General features: G+C 42.4%; 1 long non-coding RNA gene across 1 annotated transcript; it reads right to left on the bottom strand.

Moving 5' to 3' along the window:
- Nucleotides 1–1,525: 1,525 nt before the first annotated feature.
- Nucleotides 1,526–18,671, bottom strand: LOC130185002 (uncharacterized). The gene is made up of 4 exons (XR_008830085.1): nucleotides 18,572–18,671; nucleotides 8,681–8,772; nucleotides 3,520–3,623; nucleotides 1,526–3,422 (listed from the first exon to the last, which is right to left on the bottom strand). It is a non-coding gene; the product is annotated as an uncharacterized LOC130185002 (long non-coding RNA).
- Nucleotides 18,672–19,610: the final 939 nt, after the last annotated feature.

Below are 19,610 nucleotides of genomic sequence, written 5' to 3' on the forward strand. Positions count from 1 at the left end.
ATATGCTGGAGGTCTGGTGTAAATTTAACAACACCTCAGATCATTGCAATCAAAAACTATGTTGTATAATTGCAGTGGGAAACAGAAGTTCACCGATCCATTAAGCTTTTCTGAGTCATTTAGCAACATATGTTCTATGCTGTATATAATTGCTAGTATGACTTTGATATTACATGAAGAGCACAATATGATTAGAAGCATGTTCTGCCAGGAAGCACACCTTGTAAGGCGTTACACTTCAAAGACAACACTGTCAATTTTCCAGGTGCTGTGTGTTGAGTCAGGCTAACAGTAAACTACTTTTATGCTAAGCTAGTTAGCAGCCTAGATTTCCCTCCTCTTGTCCAACTCTTTTTTAGGAAGCTTGAAAGAACATACCTAGGTATTTGGCGTGGAAATTTTTGAAGCACCCAATCATAATTAAAATCTAGGTGAGGAGAACAGAACCTAATTAGTTACAAACAGCCTCTTTGTGTCGTTTCTCGGCTGCCATCAAACACTTAATGTGGCCTTTCTTTGCCGGCTCTGATGTGTGCGCCTTGGGGTGTGCATGGTGGGGAGACTGGCAAGCACCAGCCTTTTGATTGAACGTGACACATTTCATTATGATCAAAAATTACAGGAACTTGTGTCGTGACTTTCTTTTGATAGTGGCAAATTTTTTTTTCTTCACTTCACGGGCATGAGATCTGGAGGACAACGAGGAGGGAAGGGGAAAGAGAAGGGAAGAAAGGGGAGCTGTGATGATTCTAGCTGTTCAACTCACTGCTGTTTTTGAAAATGTCCTTTAAGAGTTTAGCTGTCTTTAAACTGCATTACTACCATTCTGCTCTGTGTGTGGGGCTTGACATAATATTAAAGCATATGGCTTAAAAAATTATCAGAAAACTATCCTCCTCCACATGTCAAAAATGTATTTATACCGCAAAACAATGTTTCTGTTACCAGTGCAAGATGTCAGCTGGCATGAATGAAGCAGCAGGGTCATAGATACTTTTATCTTCTATGTGACAGCTCAACTATTGGATGGACTGCAATGATGTTTAGTACAGAAATCCATGGTGTCCATAGGGGGAATTGATACTCTGACCACCAGTTACATCAGCGATTTAAGATTTCAGTTTGTCCACTACTTTTGGTTTATGACCAAAACCTTCAAAACTAATGACAATCTCCTCAGCCTCAGCTATACTTTGTGCTAGCTAACCCATAAATCAAGATGGTAAACACGATAAACATAGATGCTTAGCACCAGTGTCAGCATAGTCTCTGTGAGCATGTTAGCATGCTGTTGTTAGCAAAAAGCACAGTGTCCATGTACAGCCTCTCAGAGCTGCTAGCATTGCTGTAGATGTGTGCTCTTTTGTCATGAATGATAGTGAGGACAATTTTAGTTTTATGCTTTATCGCATTTTTAAAGGGAGAGGCTAAATATGAGAATTATTTTTAGCAAGAAAATATTTTTTTTAATATGAGAAATATGTACTGTAGCAGGTTACAATGAAATCCCTGATTTGCCCTTGAATCCTTTGACCTTTTTTAATGCTTTCTGACACGTAAGAACAATTTCATCATCAGCGCTGAGCTTGGATCAGCTCAGCCTCTTACATCATGAGGAATGAGACAGTCAGGGGACTGTCTCAGTGATTTCAAATCAGCACTCCTACTGCAACAGACTTGATATATTTTGGTCCAGACTTTTTCCTGGGTACCTGTGGGAGACAATGTGTCAAAACATCTACTTCTGACTGCCTACTTTGTCTAGCTCATTTTAAACTGGGGGCCTTATGCCAAGCCTGTGCCCATGCCAGGTTTTAGGTCTCGGTGACAGTAACCGTTTTAGTCATATCTTGGCAGGTATGCTTATGCCGAGGGTTTTACTTAGCAGGAAGTTTGGGTTTTGGCTGGTGTTATATTAACAGGATCTGTCATCTTAGCTGGGCCCAGAGCTGAAATAAGATCTCACACAACTCTCTGCCTAACAGTGATGGATCATATTGCCCCTTGACCACTGAGAACTTGCAGAACAATACCAAAACCCAAGACATGCATTACAGTTCATAAGTGAAATGTTGCACCTGAGTCTAATGATTCATTTTTCAGGTGCCATCACCATTTTCGAGCTTCTTTGCGATGATTAAGCACTGAGTTGAGTTCTTACTGAAAAACAAAAACAGAGAATGTTGTCACAAAGATTTTCTCCAAATTACCTGCAGTTTCATCATCTCCCGGTAGCTGAAGCTTTTGTCATCGACAGTGTCACTGTACACACAGTTTCTGTGTCGTTTAGCTTCCTCCAGCACTGTAAAGCTCGTCCCCATCTTGCCCCTGACAGAGGAGCTTGTCACCCTCACACAGTAATTATACCAGAGCTGATGTCTCCTCTTTCCATTGAATTATTGAGAAGGTGGAGAGGACAAAAGATCCCATGTAGAGAGACAGCACTGTTCACATCCCACTGGCCTCAGGGTAAAAACCCAGAAACAGGCCACCCAGAGATGACACCGCTGAGACTTTCTTTTCCTGCAGCCAACATACTTTAGGTCACCTAAAACGTTATCAATCAGTGTTAAACCAGTTCAGTGCATCTGTGACAGTATTTTCAAAAATACATTCTAAAAACACAATTATTTGCATGTTCATTTCATGTCACATTTTGAATTACTCCTCATCTGACTGAGAGAAGAAAAAAAAAACTCGGGAAATGTGGACATTGAGATTTGAATTATGCACACAAGCCTCTTTGTATGTATGCAAGACTTCCAGGATAGAGTGCCAGCTTATGCAGGATGTGTTTTACACCCCTTTGGCAACTTTAAACTACAGAGGCAAAAATGATTTCTAATCTGTGGTGCCAAGAGAAATAGTGGGCCCCTTGAATAACAGCTGCAACACAATAAATATCAGCCATGGTGAAACAAGATGAGAGTTCCTGTTCTTTTAGGATTGATAATACAAATGTCAGTGCAGCAGCCAAATCCCTTTCAGACTGATGTCATTACACAGGAAATCCTGACCACACGTCTGTCAAAACACAGCCTATGCATGTGCAAAGTCTGCAGCAGAGTCGACAACAGATATGTATGTAGTACATTTCAAGAAATGCACAGTAACCAATCACAGCTGCCCATGTGTCAGCAAACACTCTTTCTCTTGTCACAGGAGTCTTGTTTCAGGATCTAAATGAGACTTATTTTACTATAAGAAAAGTCAGTGTGTTGGTTTGTGAAAAGCTGATGCCTCATTCACATCAATAATTTTACTGTAGCTCCGGCAGTTGGCTCTTGATCCATAAATCAGTCTTTGTTTTCCAGCTCTCCATTGAACAGTCCAAGGTCAGAGAATAATGCGCTCTGTTGCTCATGGGTGGATTTTCCTCTCAGGTAACCTAAGCTGGCTTGGATCCTAAAACAGGGGAAAGACTTAAAGGAAAAATAACAGTGATGTGAGTGAACTCAGTTTCCTAGTAAATGTGCCCAGAGAATAATGTTACAATATCAGCCACAGACAAAAACAAACCTTTCACCTTGTTCCTCTTCACACCACACCTCTACATGTCTTCATTGCCATGGCATCCTGAGGGTTGTAGTTCATGCACAGCTCTCCTCCACCCTGCCTCCTCCCTGTATGTGAGTTATGATTTATCTCTCATTTTAAGTGAATGTTGTGCTTATGAAGCTGCAGAGCAGAGGGAAATGAAATCACTCAAAAGATTCTCTGGACAAATAAACAGGCGGTGACACATTGAGTGAACGACTCACGAGAAGAACTTCTGTCTGACAAGATCATCACTGTGGCGCAAGAGAAGTGACTTTTGAGTTAATGAATATAAAACACAATGAGCTTTTTGTGTTGTATTTGAAGCAATAGAACACAAACTGAAATGTCTGAAACACTCATCATTTCTGATCGCTGCAGCATCTTTCACAGCCAGCTAGTCAAGCTTTAAATGACACATTTTATGAAAACATTTTATGGTTGGGAGGATCTTGCTTTCCTTCAACTGAGGGGGTCACACAGTGTCACTCTCAACGTTTCTTATGTAATCCACAGAAGGGATCTTACATAATCTATTCTATGCTAAGACCTTGAGGTAGGATTGTGCTCGATTGTGCTCGCCTGATATAACTTGTTTACCTGAGGATTTTTTAGTATTTCTTTGGACCCACACACACACACACACACACACACACACACACACACACACACACACACACACACACACACACACACACACACACACACACACACACACACACACACACACACACACACACGGAAAAAAAAAAAAAAATCTCCTTTTCACTCCAAGCTGTCATCCACACAGGAAACCTATTACAGAGAGAAAAGGTGACATGTAGGAGTAGCCCAGGACGGCTGGCCTCAGTTCAGTGCCTCTGTCTGCAGCCCTGACAGAGCAGCGAGTGGCCCTCACTCACAGCTGTCTTGGACTCAGTCAGCCAAGCACAGCTCAAACCTGCAAAACAACACGATATGCTAGGATGCTAAGATGCGCCTGGCAGTGCAATTTTGCTCCTAGAGGAGGTGGAGGGACAGGGAGTTATTTAAATGCTAAACAATGCAACCTGTCGCTGTAACTCCAGACAGCTTCCTGATGACTTCCTGGTTGGATTGGTCGTACAGGATGTGATGCGTGAGGCCAAAATGATAAAAAGAAAAAGTGGGGAAATCCTCTGAGGCTCCAGGACCGCACAGGGTCATTTTATTGATTCAGTGCATGTAACCAAAAACAAGACTGTGAAGCTATTATATCTGAAATTCATCTGAACAATTACAAATCTGTGCAAATTTCAGATGTAGACTCATTAACAAAGTGAAAATCAATAATAATGTCTGGACAACATTTAATGGAGAACAATAGCCTAGTAAAGGCAGAAAATACATATAATACTTTGATAAACAATAGACTCAAAATAAACTATTGCAGTATTGCTAAGACTAGTAAATGTGTTTGATATCTGATGTTGGAGCTTAACGTTTGACCTAAAATTCAGCATATATAGCAGCAGCCGACCAACATGATTTATAACTTGAACAGCTAGAGCAAGGTGATGATCATTAGATATAACAGCCATTCTGTGATATAACACAGAGCACAATTAATGCTGTCTCTGCACAACTTCATCAAATATGACATACAGCTTGGTGCCATATGGAGGATGAAAAAAAGAGTACATGCTGTAAAAATAGGAAGCTTAATCAAAGTTCATTAGCTGATGTGACAGCTAATGGAAGGAGAAAAATGTAGCCCTCGATGGATAGAGACTCAGAGCATTTTCTATCATTTGAGTTTTAAAGCTTTATCTCCTATGACAGCTGTGCAACACCACAAATGTTATATCTTAACACATGTTTAGAGTACACAGAACTCAAATTTAACATTAAGATTTTACTAAATGGGACTTACTTTATTTTTTTTTTAATTTTTATTTAAAGCTGCATTGATAAATATTTTTTACGTAAAAATGGATCACATGACTTCGTATAATGTGAAAGGTAAGAAAGCCACAGAGAATCATCAGCTCATTCTGTAGTTCACCTCAGCGTTTTAGCATCTTTCAGATCATTGTTTTGGTTTTACAGCATGCAACTTTACTGTTTTGATTCACTCTCAAAGATCTCATCTGCATCATTTACAGCAGCAGGCAGCAGTTTTCAGTGAGAAAGGTCTGATAAACCCAGAGTACACTACCAGCCCAGAACAAACAGCAGACAGAAAAAGTTACTGAGTAGCTGGTGAAGATAGTGATAGTGAAGCATTCAGCAGCTATAGAGCCAAATATTTCCCTCAGGAAATGTCCAGAGTCAAAACTCTTCAGCTACCACTGACTCCCAGTCTTCAGATAGACCAAACACAGCTGACTGTAAATTTTTACAGTTGGTACAGAATCATTTTTTAAATCTTATTTTTTGCCAATTGCTGTCAAACTTTTTTGCAAGTGTCACCATGGCCATTTCATCAAGGGCAATGCTCATTATTTGCAGCCAAGATTTCTTAGATTGATGCAATGGTCAGCACTAACAGCGCCAATAATCCACCTGCACCTCTACCAGTGGCTGAGAAGTTTCACTCTGAGATATACAATCTGGTCAACTATCTTAAACCGGCAGCAGTGAAATTTGGAAATTAAAGCTGGGGTACAGCCACCCTCCTGCAGCTCTCCCCTCACAGGCATATGCACGCACTTTATACACATATGCAACACAAGCAACACAGTGGCAGCCATGAGCCTTTGGCTACGTTTAGCAGAAGGCTAAACTATTCAATATTCAACATCGTCAACATCACCTGCTTTCATGGTAAATCTGCCTCCGAGACCAACCACTACAACATATTTAGATATTACAGGAGAATTAAGTTAGCAAGCTGTTACTTGTCCTGGAGAAGTTCTCACCTTCTCTGAAACTCTATTGTCATATCTATCTGAGGGACGTCCACATGCATCTGCATTTGGAGAACAGCCAGTAGGAACACTCTAACTCTGTGAAAAGACCTGTGATTGGCTAAAGTCTTCTGTCACGGGCTAGATTTTCTAAAGTCTAAAAGCAGAGCCAAGATGAGGTGCAGACGTATAGTTTGCTCTCAGACCACTTGAATTACAACATGCTGAAAGGTGTTGATGGAATTTTTGCCCATTGACCCCAAACATTTTCTGCCTACCCCAGCTTTAAGCTGAGCAAAATATAAGTTGAAAATGATTAAATGAACAATGCCATAATGTTGATATCACTTATGCATAAAGGATGTGTGGGCACCAGAACAGAACACAGTTACATAGCTATTGTTGGCTATTGCAAGGTGTTTTTCAATATAAAAAAAGAAAAAAAAAGACATCATTCTGTCATTCATTTTCTTTAGCAAGTGTCGTGTGACAGCTGAAAGAAGAATAATGAGAAGCAGTGGGTGTGTTGTTGAAAGGTGTGCATACAAAGCCAATAGAGCTTTCTCTAACTGCATTTACTCACCATATGAAACAGAATGATGATGATGGCAAAATTGCTTTTCGATTCATTTCTCTCAACTGAATGCAACTACAATAAGTGTGACAAGCTGCAAATTGTGCAATCCCAAATGTTATTAAGCAATGCAGACAGGTAATCAAGACGAAGGAACTGCATGCTCTATTGTTAAATGCTTCTATCTCATACTTCCCTTTGTCTTAGCACACACACGCACACACACACACACGCACACACACGCACACACACACACACACACACACACACACACACACACACACACACACACACACACACACACACACACACACACACACACACACACACACACACACACACACTCAGATACATGTGAAGAAAGATCCGGTGCTACGGACGTACTTATCTAATGACCTTGTACACGTAGTAAAGATATCCCCATTTGACATGGCTAATTGGTCGACATGTCAGAGGATGTTTAGCGGCTTAGGAAATCACATCTGCCCATTGATTTCTCCCCACTACACCTCCTCCATCAGACATTGTATTGCTTAATCCAGTCTACAACTCTATTGTTGTGAATCCTCAATGGATTCTCAGGCAGAGGAGGAGACGAGAAAGAAAGCGAGAGGGAGGGAGAAGGAAAGAGAGGAGAGAGAGAACAAGCGATTAACAGGCACTTGGGATGCGGAAGGTAAATTAGAGACTGCAGGTTACCGTGGTGAGAACGAGAATCAAGCAACACGATAGATGCAATCACAGCAATCAGGATGCAGAAGAGAGGGCAGAATGGAGTTTACAGTCACGCTCCTCCTTTGTGCTGAGGCATATTTAATAGCAGCAGGTTGTCATGCGGCAGTATGCCTTCACATGCTACTGTGTCATGCTACTTGTGTTTGTGCTGAGCTGCTGTGCCAGTTGAAGCGTGTGAGGTTGTGCCATGGCATCTGCTCTCAGCTTTAAGCTTGTCTTCCCTCTGGTTAATCAGGAGAGTTTCTCTGTCTTTCTCTCTCTGTAGTGCATCCTCTGATGCCTTTATACACACACACACACACACACACACACACACACACACACACACACACACAGACGTACACACACACGTACACACACAGATGTACACACACATGAAAAAGCTGAGCTTGTCATCTATGTCTTGAAATAAGGCCGAGTTTCTTTGGAAATAATTTGATTCCAGTACACCTTAAATTATGTGTCAGTGTGAAAACACATTCATTATGCAAAAGTATCATTTTCACTTTTATATATAGTGTTTCTGTCACCTGTTCCAGCCACCTCCTTAAGTTTAATGGCAAAGCTATCCATTTAATGATCCTGATCCTCCTTTGGTCACTTAATCAACATCACATAAAACATTTGTTATCATTTATCCTCAGTGTTATCTACCCATGTGGATAGTTTTGGTTTGAAGCACTACTTCTTCAGTAGGAATTCTGCTATGAAAACAGGATGACACAACTTTTGACTTTTGACATATGTAATTTTTCAACAGTTCGAGTGTTAGAAACATTCATACCTAAATTGTATTGGTGAAATGATCCTGTTTTTTTTTGTGTGCTTACATTTTACAGAGACACAATGCAGCAAGGCAGCTACTATGACATATGCACACATACATGCACACACAGCCTCTTAAAACTGCCAGTACAGTTGCTATGGAAACAAAGTTTGTCCGGTTCATATACAAATAAAGCCTTACAGTTTTTGCGACCTTGGCTTGGTGGCTGAACTTGTCAGTCTTCACACTCCAGCCCTCGCTGCATCCTGGTCTCCAGTAAACATGCAAATGGTCTAAAACACACAAGAGATTGGTTATATCATCATCATATCGTCATCATATCAAGGTAAATATATTAATATGTTTAAGCAGCAGTGTTTTAAAAAAAAACAGCAAACAAAACAAAAAATCATCAAGCCTTATAAACTGCTCGCAAAACACATCAGTTATCTTCATTAGTTACGTTAGTTAATACACTTAACATATGCACTGTAAACATATAGTATCTCAAAAAAATGACACACCCACGACCACACCTATATTAACATATTTAACCTCCATCCCAACAGGTTTCAGGATTTATTGATGTATAAATGTAGAGTCTGTATAGCATGACATAAGCACTGTAGACAGATCAGACACTTTATTTCTTCTCATCATGGGAGGCAACATTGCTGGGGAAAGTAACAACTTGTAAAATCATAGAAGAAGAGTGTTCAGATTTTTCACACAGACTGTCTAAATGTAGTGTTTTGAAACTGATCTTGTGGTTGAATGACTGTTTACCCCTTTGGCTGAATCACTGACATGTTTAGCGTCGCATAGATAACTTCAAAGGGAGACACAATATTTCATGTCAAATGGCTGATTTTCGCCAATGAGTCACTGCCACTACGTAGACAGAGGCCAGTAAAACTACACAAGAGCATCCGAGCATTTTGCGATCTTTATCTGGAGAGACCGCTCTTTTTTTCTATTAAATTTATGGCTTGAAAAATTGGTCCCGAAAAGTTAAGATCTTCATGACAGTAACAATGATTTCCAGTGATGACCTAGCTTTGTAGCAAAAGCATCAAAACATCCACTGAAACTTTTCAAATCACTCCTGCAGCATAATCCACCTCTCCTCTGTCTATTCATATCCTTTTTAGATCTACAACCATGTCAATGTCAAAACTCATTTGGTCACTGGATTGCAGACATTGTAAGTTGTTTCTTCAAAGAGGAGACACAATATTTTAAAACTAATGTCAGATATTTGCCCTTGATTAGAGCAGCCAGAGATAATATGATTTGAGTGTGATGTAAGAACATTTTATAATTGCATCAGAGCATTTTGTGTTGTTTTCTTCAGTATCAAATTCTCAGTCCCTGAAACCTTGAAAGGTGATTCTAAAAATTTGGAGCTTGCTAAGCAGCTTAGCTTCAATTCATGAGAGTTAGAATAAGGATTTTATATGGCCAGGTTTTGTGTCATAAAACAATGGAGGCTTTTCAAATCACTGTCTAATGTTAGCAAGCTAGCTAACAGAAAACATGTGGCTAGCTGCTTCTTGCATCTCAAGCCCTAAACATCAAGACAGCACATCCTGGACCAGTCTATTCACTGACTGCATGCAGAGACAAAATAATAAAAACCCCTGTCTCCTAGTTATTCCTCTATTTCATGTTGCAATGCCTTATGCTACTGTTGTGTCTACTGCCAAAATATGCTATATGACCATATTCCTTTAAATGCAGGGATTTTCTATACATGATGCAGACAGAAACATTTCCAGAACATTCACAGGATGCCTATGGAGAGGGACCAGACTCTCCATGTTACTTCAGCTCCCTGACTGTCAAATGCATCCAAACTGCTATTGAGAATAACAGCTTAAGGTGTTACAGTATAGAGTGTGTGAATGTTGGTGAGGGTGTGTCTGTGAGGGGGGGCTGGGAGAAAGTTAGAGACACAAACAGCAGTCATACATCTGGGTCATGTGCAGTGTGTGTCAAGGTTAAAGGCGCTGCCAATAGCGAGCCTGCCCTCACAGGTACTCTGCCTAGAAACAAGGTGTCTGTGCATGTTTGTGTGAGTCTGGTGCAGAGCTGCTTAGACAGATTCCTGAGCTGCCTGTCGGTGAGAGAGGAGTGAAGTCACGGTGCATCAATCAGCAACCTGCAGTCTGAGTTGCCAGAGCTTCAATTGTACCTGGAGCATTGGAAACAGCTGAGACTGCACTCCATTCCTGGTTAAACACTGTCTCCCAACCCTGAAAAACTCACTTCACAGATGCAGTCTAAAAACAAGTCCGGCTCACTGGCTTTCACTAACTTTACTTAGCCCAGAGACCCCTGCTGCTCCCATTCATTTGCTCTGTTCTTCCTAATAAAAGTGGAAATAGTTCAGAGCGAGAGGCGAATCATTTGACTCTGCATGTGTCCTTTGAGATAACGTGTCATGCTTATACCAGAAATTTCTTGTCTTCAGAAGAGAGAGAGAGAGAGAGAGAGAGAGAGAAAGAGAGCGAGAGAGAGGGAGTGAAGAGAAATAACAAGCTCTCTGAAGTATACAGCATACAGTTTCACATGTCTAATTTCAGGGTCAGAGGACAGATTGCAGAAAATGCTTTTGTTCACACTCCTTTCCTTGTCATGCACATACACACCGATCCTACGCAACAGTGCATGTCCATACACCTAAATTATTGTGGATTTGTTTGTGCCCCTGCCTTTGTATATGTGTAAATCTACCCCCTGCATCTCGAAAAAGATTTTGCCTTTGATGACCTTTTCCTTTTGATCTTTGTTCTGCAATATTTTCCCTGTACAACAAAAAGCCACAGACATGATTGATAATGCATGCATGCTCTGCTGGCTGCTGGCATATTGCTTTGATCTCCGTCAAAACTGAACGAGAGGAACTGATAAAATGTAGGGCAACCCTCGTTCTGCTGGGTTAAAGGGAACTTTAATAAATGGTGAGACCTAACTGCTGTATTACTAACACACAAACATACACCAAGAGTCTTGGATATCAAAGCTCTCCAAACCCAACTGAGATTATGTTCTCAATCACTCTCCCAAGGGCTGTATCTTTCACCCCAGTGGGAATTGCACCGACAACCTCTAGCTCCTATCTCTGCTGAAGGACTAAAAGAAGAGCGGGATCTGACATGAGACTGTCAAAGGCAGACATCTCCTCTGGTAGACGCTGTATATAGACTGGATCTAAAGTTCTGTGACAGCTTTGGCCTTTCCATAAGGGGCTTCAAGACCAAACAGTCACTGGCACACACATACACAAACACACACCAGCATCTCTCATGCACTCTCTTTGTCTCTCCCTCTTTTTCTCTCTCTCCCTCTGTCTAACAGCGCTGCTAGAACATGCATGTATTATTCATTTAGCAACTAGCAGGATGTGGGGCCTTGTCAAGAACTGAACCCACCACAGTGGCGAGCGGAGGAAAGCAGAGAGCAGCGGAGGGGGATGGGAAGGAGGGAGAGAGGAGGAGAAGAGACTGACAGACAGAAGGAAAGATGGAGAGATGTTTTATCTGATGAGTAAGTATCTGTGGGTCTAGATACAGTAAACAGCTGACATTACAGCAATGCACGGGCACAGGATAAACCTCATATGTCATGTGCTGGAGCCCTCCCTTAACAGCAACACATCCCTACTCTTCTTTCCAACAGGGAGTTGAAGCGCTAAAAATTTCTCTGCCCCTCACCAGAGCTATCGCTGCAGAAGGAAATTGCTATTGAAGTTGAGGGTAGCCTCTCGTCTTGCAGCGCTGTCACCAAAGCTAAATCTAGGTGGAATATTTAAACTCTCAGCCAGCAGTGATTGGCTCCTCTGTCTCCCCTGGCCAATCTTAAACAGCAATCTAACTGGCATTTTCTCCACTCTCAGGCTGTCACTCAAGAGACATTTGTGGTTGAAAGAGTCGTAACACTCGGTCAGAATGAGCCATTACTCTGGAGATGGGCTTGCAGGCTCACTGTCGGGGGGTGGGGGGGTGGAGATAACAGAAAGGAAAGAAAGTGAAGAGAAGGATGGGGAGAGAAGGTAGGAAGGGAAAGGTATGAAAGGGTCAGGTGGAGGAAGGTGAAGAGAGAGAATGATAAAGGAGAGGTTGGGGAAGAAGACCAACTCCTATATGTGGATAGAAGTGATGAAAAACTGAGCCCCAGGGAAAAGGAAAATTAAAGATGGACTGTACACACACAGGTTTATATGGACCAAATCCCAGAGGCTGCTGGAGGATGTGTTTGTGCTGTGAGCATCTGTGCAATAGGTGCAGTGTGTATAGAGGAAAGATGCAGGGTGTGCTGTTGGTGGCTTGAGGTCACATTATGAAGCAGACATGGTGCTAAGTTTAGAGCTGATTGTTGCTGCTGTTAAGACATAACACGATTCTTTTAATCCAAAAGAAAATAACATTTGCAGGGGTTTTGTGTTCTGGTTTTATATTGCATCGCCATACATACATTGCCTGTAGTCAAAATCTAACTTAATATTTCTTACATTAACAATGGACCGAATGACTATGTGTACAGTGAAAGTGGTTGCAGGAAGTGACAAACCCACAGAAAACTCTGCAGTTCCCCCAGCTCTACAGGGCATTTTACCATCACCATAACATACCTCACACAACCCCATGTCAAATAAGCCAAATTATCCCTTTAGGTTTTTGATTCAGGAACACTGCTAGAGATCTTTGCTGTACGCTAATGCCCAGCACCAAACAGCAGACAAAGTTAGAGCTAACGAGCTTGATATTTCACTCAGGAGTTGGTCCAAACCAAAAGACAGTCAATAGATATACATTCATCTTGAGGCCAGAAACACATGAATGAATGAATGCTAACATTGCTCCATATCTGCTAGATACGTAAATAAGTCACTAGTAGCTCACACGTTAGCAACAATTCTGCTTTTAATATACTTATTACAAAACAGCAGAATTGAGAGGTGGGAGCAGATATTTGGAATAGTCCCAAAAGTCACTATGTATTGAAGTGAAAAATTTTTGACCTTGCCCCCCCTCCCAGTAGTGGCCAAAAAAAAGACTGTGGCAGACACCAATTCATGCTGCTAAACCCCCCCCCCCCCCCCGCATGCATCCAGTGTGTGGACACTGCACATAGATAGCACCAACCACCAGGATTCTTCCATTTTCCAAAGAATTTGTTTGGAATTTGTTATAATTCCAAAACAGCTCTTTAAAAAACAGCTTTAAGGTGGCAGTGCACATGAATTAATTTTATTTCTGATGTTCTGTTATAGTGCAGCTAATAACATAAAGACAACAACAAAGGGAGGAAAGGAGAAAAGAAGAGTAGCAGCGCTCAAACCAGGAGTCGTCACTTTTGATCAGCCTGGCTCCCCTGACAGACGACATTTGAACAAACAAAGGCCAGCACTGCTGTGAGTAAAAACAGGGCCCAGGGGAGCGGCAGACCCCAAACCATGTGGCCCACCCTGACCCGCCGCCACTGAGAGCGAGGGCATGTCAGCACAATCACATTATGCTAGATAAATGCCCAGCCTGCACTGAAATATGTGTGGCTTTTTTATAACAGAAGGCTACCACATGGCCCAATTTAGAAAAACACTAACTTGTGACTCTGAAGATAACACTGTGTGTATGGGGGTGTGTGAGTGTGTGTGGCACCAACACATGGTTATTATGCCCTTGAGCAAGGCTGAAGACAGCTGCACAGTTGTGAAGACAGTAGAGAGCAGAAAGGCCCCACTGAACGTGATTTCTCTACACCGCACGCTCATGAAATGGTGCCTTGTGGCCTGAGAAATCTTATAACTATTCCATCAACAGACACATTGTGTGACACAACAAATTAATAACTTTTAGTGCCTTTTTCCCTTCTTTATTCAAGGCTAAATGACAAAGAGATTTAGCTAGTGTAGGATGTGACATTTATCACTGTACAGCACATACCAGCAGTGCATGTGTCGTCAAAACTACTGTGCGAGGACTGGAAGGCCTGCGCATGTTGTGTGATAAACTGCAGGTGAGTTAGGGTGAGGAGCGTTACAAACCCTCCAAAGCCTGTTCAATCTGCTTCTCCCTTCAGAACAAACTGTTTTGCTTTCAACTGTTAATCTTGCCCTGAGAGTAAGTGAGAGTTGTTGGCATGTTGGCAGGTGTCATTACCCAACAGCCCACGGGGGCGAAGGATTCACAAACAGGAAGTGAGGATATTACACTTCTTCCCCCCAGGCAGTGGATTCCTGTCAGGTTTACGGGAACGCTGTTATTATCATTACAAAAGCGCTAGTTTGTTCGTCAGCTCCAGCAGCCGCAGCTATTACTTTACATGGTGAAGATTAAAACAAGAATCACCAACATTTTTCATAATCATCCCTCTAATGTAATAACCCCTCTCCTGAATCATGAAAGAATCTTATATGTGTAATTTTATTTTTTTTGAGTAGATTTTGGGAAGATTAATATTTTGGATGAAGTGAGGAGAGGCGAGAAGTGATTTCCCCCGAGGTGGAGCTCCAGGCTGCAGGAAGCAGTGCTGCTGGTTGATTACCCCAGCTAGAGTGAGCTGTGTGTGGGGAAGCGAGCAAGGGGAGTCCCATTCCCAGGTCCCAGTCCCATGGGCTCCAAGGAAGAGATCCATTCTGTGGGAATAATTTAATCCCATAATGACTTCCGAAGATGGCAGAGTCGGATCGGCTTTCTTAGCTCGGATAAGAAAGAGAAGGTAAGAGAGAAAGAGGGAGGAGGGTGAAGGAGAGGGATAGAGGGGTTTGAGAAAAAGGAGGGGGGAGTTGGATAGCTCTCCTGTACCCTGGGGCAGTGTAATTATATCTGAGGATGAGATAAATGTCCTTTTAAACACACTCACTTGCATACACTCACACATACACACACAGGATCACAGGTAACATATAGATGTTCCAGACCTTGGGCATTTCTCCACAAGTCTCCGACTGAGTGAGTGATTTCTCTAAACTGCACCCTTGGGCCAGCGTACAACCATAAGCCAGCCTGTCAGGAAAGCGGGACGCACATTTGGTTAACTTCCCAGCACAGAAAAACACACACAAACACACACACGCACACACACACACACACACACACACACACACCGCACACACACACACACACACACACACACACACACACAAGCAATCTGGGGAGCGTGGGCCAGCAACAGTGTGAGAGGGAAATGGGTGATAAAATCCTCATTTTCCTTCATTGCCGGGTCGTTTGTCTTCGTCGTGCAGGCGGCTCGCCAGTCATGGAAATGCTGGCCGGCAACCGAGAGCTGAGTCACGTCAGGCGTTCATCGATCATTTGACTGTTTACTGTTACTCTCACTTGCTCTTTCGTTCGTTCTTTCCCTCCCCCTGTCCGGCTATCCCTTGCTTTGCCTCTGTCTCTCACAGACATAAAGTGGGTATGTTTGACCCCACACAACCTTTCTTTATTTCTCTCCTCCATGCCCTGTCATTCTTTTTTCATACTGTGAAAGGGGATATTGATAGATGTTTGTTGGATGAGTTCACGGAACCGTCCAGTGCGCACAATCCAAGACTAACATTGCAAAGTACCTGTTCTGTCAGTCGAGGAAAAAAGTATTTTTCTCAGTATATAGGGAAAAATTGGCAGCATTTGTCAGTGAAAGTGGAAGAGCATCAGAAATAATCTCCCTTTGAAATATGGGCTACAGGAGCCGAATAAAAGTCAGTAGAGCAACCTGCCTGGCTAACAATGAGAATGTCTCCAGCTTGTTGAAACCTCATATTCTTTCTTTTTTTTAACAAAATAATAAATATGTTAATGGAACTGACCTTACCAAACTGCGACTGTCTGATCATAGCTCATCAACTGTAACTAGGCACAGCCTCCACATGTTGTGTAGCTCATTGCAATAATGGTGATACTTGAAAAACCAAAATGCAAGCAAAACAAAGAAAAGTTGTGTTTACATTCAGTGTTACTCCCCAAAAGTCAGGGTGTGTATCATTTATTTGCAGTCCACCTGTGGTAAATTCAGCTGATTGAACATGATTTGGAAAGGCACACACCAGTCTATATCAAGGTCTCACAGCTGACAATGCAGATCAGAGTAAAAATCAAGCCATGAGGAGGAGGGAGCTGCCTACAGAGCGCAGAGACAGGATTGTGTCAAGGCACAATCTGGGGAAGGATACAAAAAGATTTCTGCTGCGTTGAAAGTTCCCAAGAGCTCAACGGCCTCCATAATTCTTAAATTGAAGAAGTTTGGAACAACCAGGACTCTTCCTAGAACTGGCCGCCCACTCCACCAATCTGCGCTTTATGGCAGAGTGGCCATACGGAAGCCTCTCCTTAGTGAAAGTTTGCAAGAAAGCACCTTAAGGACTTTCAGACTGTGATAAACAAGATTCTCTGGTCTGATGAAAGCAAGATCTGAACTGTTTGGTCTCAATTCTAAGCGTTGTGTCCAGACATGACACTTAGAACTGGTTGTCCGCCTGGAGATTTCTCCCAGCTCCGCACAGGATCTCTGGAGCTCAGCCAGAGTGATCATCAGGTTCTTGGTCACCTCTCATACCAAGGCCTTTCTTCCCTAATTTAGCCCAGCAGCCAGCTCTAGCTAGAGTCTTGGTTGTTAAGGTTGTGCTAGTATTAGTTTTTGGACCTGGATGGAAACACAGACTAGATGGGGTGAAGCAAGGATGAGGGCAGTGATAGCAATGAGGCTAGCGCTGGAATCCTGGACACAGAGGAAGAGATGTGTAGAGACAAGGTACCAGAACCTCTAGAGATCATTTCTTTAGAAAGCGGCCGAGAGCGTATCTACCACAAAGGAGACTGAACAATCTGGCGATGAGTGGAGAGTCAGGTATTTGAACAGGAGTGTTGATGAGGTGATGAGCAGCAGGTGTGGAGAGGAGCCAGGAGCAGGAGGCCGCGCCCCCATATACACACATACACACACACACACACACACACACACAGACCAACAGGGGAGGGGGAGACATAAGGGAAACAAGGAAACACAAGGAGAAAAAACAAAGTTGCAACAGAGCTGTAACATTGGCTGCTCTAAACTTCCCCAATTTCAGAATAATGGAGGCCACTGTCCAGAAATGTTATTTGTTGCCTTCCCCAGATCTGTGCATGGACACAATCCGGTCTCTGTCCCGAAATTTCAAGTGGTAAAACAAAATGTCTGAATACTTGTGATATTTCAGTTTTTCCTTTTTAATAAATTTGCAAAAATATCTAAAATTTTGTTTTCACTTTGTCTCTGTGGGGTATTGAGAGTGGACATAAGAAAATGAAAAAAATTAAGGGGTCTGAATACTTTCTGTACACAGTCACACTCTGCTCAGCAGCTGGAAATATTCAAATTATCTGTTGGCCAAGGGTTATTCTTCTGCCAGATGTCATCCAAATCTGTTTTTGACATATTTAAAAGTTTAAAAGTGAAATCAGCCACTTACACCAAACATGGAAAACTACACAACGGCTTCAGTTTTACAGGTGTGAAACTAATTTTAGTGAGAAAAATGTAATCTTGTTCCTTTAACAGAAGCAAGTCATATATGTAGTATTTTATCCTGAAGGAAAAACATGGGCTGTTGCCATGTAAAACAAACTACTCATAAAATAACTGCAGGATGAGGAGGTTCTAACTGATGAGAAAACCACAGCACAGTGATTGGTCTTTCACCACAGCGATCCATTACTGGATGACACATTTCAAGCTCAGTGTTAGTGTAATCAGGTAATGTAGACTAAAGAGGCTGACTGATATGGTGGAGAGAGGATCTGTCAATGGTTTTGGTCTCATGCTGCTGATTCAATGAGCTGCACAGGTGACGGAGAGTTGGAGGTTGACTGCAGCAACTACGTGTGAAATCATTCCTCTCTGCAAGCCTCTCCCACACACATACACATACACACACACACACACACACACACACACATCCTGAGCCCCATACACCTATACTTTAAAACTCCCAATGGAACCAAGCAAATCAGAAGTTCCTGTGTGAGAGCAGGTGAGCGTATTTGCCATCCAGCTGCCAGTGTGTGCGAATGTATGTGTGTTATGGGGAGAAGACTGAAGACTCACTGTACTGGTCAGCTTGTACAGGATGACTCAGCAGCATTCAGCCCCCACGGGAACACAGGCTGCCTGTTAGCACTCAGCTAATAGGACGCCTGCTTGAGCCAATGCGTCACCTTCCCACCTGAACACTGCAGAGAGAGAGAAGGAGAGAGAGGGAGAGAGAGAGAGAGAGAGAGAGAGGATGAGAAGAAGGAAGAGATGCAGATTTAGATACAAGAGAGAGGGAAGTGTCTTGAAGATGAGTGCACCTGTCGCCAAGCACAAACTGCTGCTCTCGTTCGCTCTCTTTCTCATGAGTGCATATGCCACATGCAGATATTTTCCCAACCACTCATATGCTACATATTGTACTTTACAATACAGCACAGCTTGTACAGTAAGTGAGGGCAAAGTGGGGCCATGTTTGTAGTTCTGTTTCTGAAAAGCTGCGCAGAATTTGTGGTAATACTGGATTTAAATGTAGGTTATGCCCCGACAAAGATGTTCTCGTCCCTGGCAGAGAGTAAACACCCCCGTGTGATCACGAAAATACCTTGTTTGTATTTCCCCCATAAGGTTTGCACAGACAGCTTATATGACTGAGTCCCTGAGTGAACACAGTTCGAAAGTCACATGCAGTATACTATGGGGTGAGGTGGTGAGTTGCTGTCTGGATAGGAACAGAATATACAGCATGCACTGGTCAGTCATACAGCAACAGTCACAGCACACAAGCATATCTCTCATGCAAGTTTCACTGCTACCAGTGGCATTTAGGGAGGGCACCCAATAAACCTGCACCTCTAGATTTATAGCAAGTGAAATCACAAACTTTATAGAGTTATTAACATTTGGACAACTTAGTAAAACCCACAGAGCGGCATTGATTCTCTTAATCTGTATCTGTGGCATGCCATGTTAGTTGACAAGTACAAAGCCTGATGAAGTAATTTGCAAATTAAGATCAGAGCACAATGCAGGCAGAATCAGAATTAGCTCATTAAATACCATGTGTAAATACAAAGGCCTGTGATCAGATGTCATCATCCAGATAACATATCCA

Source organism: Seriola aureovittata, chromosome 2 (genome assembly GCF_021018895.1).
Source record: "Seriola aureovittata isolate HTS-2021-v1 ecotype China chromosome 2, ASM2101889v1, whole genome shotgun sequence".
Classification (NCBI taxonomy): Eukaryota; Metazoa; Chordata; class Actinopteri; order Carangiformes; family Carangidae; genus Seriola; species Seriola aureovittata.